This window comes from Solanum stenotomum, unplaced genomic scaffold, assembly GCF_019186545.1.
Source record: "Solanum stenotomum isolate F172 unplaced genomic scaffold, ASM1918654v1 scaffold16032, whole genome shotgun sequence".
Classification (NCBI taxonomy): Eukaryota; Viridiplantae; Streptophyta; class Magnoliopsida; order Solanales; family Solanaceae; genus Solanum; species Solanum stenotomum.
Window position 1 is genome coordinate 6,618 of NW_026023854.1, and position 235 is coordinate 6,852.

The window sequence follows — 235 nt, forward strand, 5'->3', positions numbered from 1 at the left end:
TCTGAGCACCATTTAGAGGAAATGCTTGTCATGTCATGTGTTTGCACATGAGGCTCACATTTCTCAACACTTAATTATGATCAATTAATACATATTTTCACCTTATTTAACCCTTTCACTTTTTCTTTTTTCTTTTATTTAATATAATATAATGCAATATGAGTCAGAGTTGCACTTTTATAGACGGCCAAATAAATCAAAGTTGCTTATCACGGGTTCCTCAGTACCGCTAATA